This window comes from Urocitellus parryii, chromosome Y (genome assembly GCF_045843805.1).
Source record: "Urocitellus parryii isolate mUroPar1 chromosome Y, mUroPar1.hap1, whole genome shotgun sequence".
NCBI classification, from domain to species: domain Eukaryota; kingdom Metazoa; phylum Chordata; class Mammalia; order Rodentia; family Sciuridae; genus Urocitellus; species Urocitellus parryii.
This window is the reverse complement of record NC_135548.1, coordinates 25,129,580-25,132,816: the sequence shown is the minus strand read 5'-3', so window position 1 is coordinate 25,132,816 and position 3,237 is coordinate 25,129,580. Positions and strand designations below refer to the sequence as shown.

At 40.6% G+C, this 3,237-nt stretch overlaps 1 pseudogene; it reads right to left on the bottom strand.

Annotated features, from left to right (window-relative positions):
* Positions 1–207: 207 nt before the first annotated feature.
* LOC144250986 (G patch domain-containing protein 4-like) lies at positions 208–1,373 on the bottom strand (annotated as a pseudogene).
* Between the last annotated feature and the right edge of the window lie 1,864 nt (positions 1,374–3,237).

The following is a 3,237-nucleotide window of genomic DNA, read 5'->3' as shown; positions in this document are numbered from 1 at the left end:
CCCTTATTCTTTAAAAGTAAAAACAATGTAATAACCATATTTGATTTTCTTGTCTCCTTTTCTCGTTCTCTTTGCATCTGTCCTTCTTGTGCATGTCAGAACAACATATCAAATGGAATTTTAAGCAATTACCTAAATTTTTTTTGGAGCTCAAGTTCATATTTATTTATAATCAATTGGTATAGTGTTAGAAATAAGCAACCTATGTCATGTACAATTACCATTTTGCTCATATGTCGTGCTTTCTGCTTCCCTGGCTGCACCCTCTAAAGCAGTCTCCTCCCCTTCCCCATCAGCCATGCTCAAGTCCTCCTCACACTGCTGCCTTTTCTTTTCTCTGTGGCAGGGGTCCGTGTGCACTCCGCTCTTCACCTCCTTTCTCCCAACACCACTTGCAGGATCCTTCCCTTTTCCTTCTTCCACCCACCACTGTCTCTTCCTCCCCTTCCTCCCTTTCATGGTGCTGCTTCTTCTTTTTCTTCCTTTTCTTAAGAGACTGATGACTTGCTGTCTGCTCCTGAGTTCCTCAAGCCCACTGGTTCCTGCAGCCTCGTCCTCTTCACTCCCTACAGCTGTCCCCCTCCCTCATCTCTTCTTGATGTCTCTCTTTTCTGTTTTTGCTTTTCCTCATGCTGTGCTCAGTGTGTTCTGGGTGCTCCTTATCCACACTCTTCTCAGTTGCTCTAGGCTCTTTCTGTTTCCTTTTTTTTGGGGGGGGGGTTGGGGGGGCTGGCTTTCAGACTGTGGCTGAGAGGTCTCAGAAACCTGGCCTTTAAGATGAGCCAGGAAGGCCTGCTGGCCCCCACTGTTGGGGCCTCTAGTTGGGCAAGCTTGGCCTTCATTGTGATCCCAAGACGTGCAGCCTTGTGTGCTGTTCGCCCCTCGCAGGCCTGGAGCAGCATCTCATCAGTCAGGATCTTTGGAGGCCTGGGCCCCTGGCTGTCATCACTGCAGCTCTCCAAGTTTCTGTCTGGCTTCTCTCCACCCGAAGTCAGAGTGACTGTCCTAGGCAGGAATTTGCCAGCCCCCAACTTGCTCCTTGCAGAGCCACAGGAGTGGGGGCCTGCATACTTCAACCTGGCAGAAGGTGGACTGCAGCTGCTGGAAGTAATAAACCTCGAGCTCATAGCTGGCTTCATGAACTTCTGATACAGCATATTAGGCTTGGGACGATTATGAGTGGTCTCCTTGAAAAAGCGTCTTATCTGTACTTGGCCCCATGAGTATCTTGCGTCAGAGTCACTTTGATGGCCTGAGTAATGCCATTCTCCTTCCGGCCAAGTCCTTTGCCTTGAGTCGCTGCTCCTCAGCTTTAGCAGCTGCTCCTCAGCAAACTTCATCCCACGACTCTTGACCTCTGGGGTGATGCTCATGGTGGGCAAAGAGGCTCGGCTTTCACCAGAGGAGGAGAAACTACATCATCCTTTTAAGAGGAAAGAAGAAAATGCCCATAGCAGCCATGAACCCTACTACAGCTGCTCTTGTAAGAATTCTCTTTCCTGAGTCCCTCATTGAGAGGTACTCTCCTTGGAAACATGTGCCACGCCTGATTCAGGCGCCGCCATCTTCCCAGAAATCGCCTTACCTAAATATTTTCAAAGGCTTCTCGTTTTGGAGATGAACCCCAGTCTCCTTAATCAGATATGCATAATGTAGACTCTTACAAACTAGTGCCTGGTATTTTGCACTCTGTTGAAGCTGGGAGGTTTTTAGTGTCATATACATATCATCTGCATCACAGGTGCAAACTGGATCCTTCCCAGGGTCCTTGCTGCACATGTCTTCACTTCTGTCCATAAGTTAACATATTTAGCAGCAAGCCTAAGCTGATATGCCATATTTGGCTGGGGTTTCTCTTCTGTAATTTCTTAATACTGTCTGTGAATTACTACTGACCATCCACAATACATCAAAATTATTATCTGTCTTCATCCTCATGCTTTCCTTATCTATTGCTAATAGACTGTGGGATGTGTGAAGACTGGGACATCCAGTACAAAAGCATGTGGCCCATGCAAGGTAAGTGAGCAAATATTCCAGGAATAAGAAATTGCAAATCACAAAATTGCATTCTAGGTAATACTTTATTACAAATACATTTTAAACATCAGTTTGGTCATGCCATCTCCCTGCTCAAAACCTTGCATGAGTGTGTTACTATACTTAAATTGTGTCATGTAAAGCTCTTTTGTCTCCTGTGTTAAGAGTTAGTCCTTCTGTACCTTTGCCTAAAATCATCTCCCAGATCTTGCTTGGCTTACTTCTTCTTTTCTTTATGATTTTTGTCCAAATCAAAGAAGTTTTTACTGACCTAGGTCACATTCTATTTTTTTCATTGCCTCATTTTGTTCAAAGCTTAATGCAACCTGATATATATTAAATATATATATAATATATATTAAATATATATATATATATATAATAAATAATATATATTAAATATATATATATATATATATATATATATATATATATATATATATATATATTTCATTTTATTTATTTGTGCTTCACCCTGGGTTCACCATACTATAAGTTCCAAAAATTTAGGATTTTAAGTAAGATGTTTACTGTTACATCAATAGCATTCAGTTTTATGGAATTATTGTGATAAATGGATGAAAAAAAATAGACACAAATTTGTTTAGTTTTTTCCCTGGTTTTAATGAAATGTATAATTTTTGAAACATTGCTAGGGAAAATATCTCTAGAAAAGGCCAATAAATTCACCTTGATGACAGTATGTAAAGTGATGGTGTTTACAGATAGGGAAGTGCTGCTTGGAGCATCTGTCTTGATTTGCCAATGTCTTAAACTGACACATGGGAGTGTTTTTCCTACTTAGTGAATAACAAGGTTGTGTAGAGATTTGGGTATAGGCTGAAATTGTTAATACAACAAAGAATTGCTAAAGGTCTTATGCATGGAACAAGAAATAGTGTATGTTCTTCTAAGATTTATCATGATTGAAAAGGCAGGATGTATATACAAAAATGAGTGAAAAATGAATTAACTCTTACTGAGCACTCAGAACATGATAAAGGAAGTGCACTGGGATTCACATGCCCTATTAGAATTTCTTTAATTTTTGTTTTGGCCTACTATGTTAGGTATTCTAATGTTACTTTTAAACATGAGTATCAAGTCAAAATTCAAAGAGGTTTGAAATCATAAGACTCTGATCTCATAAATAACAAATCCAGGTTAAGAAATGCAACAAACATATTCATGTGTATC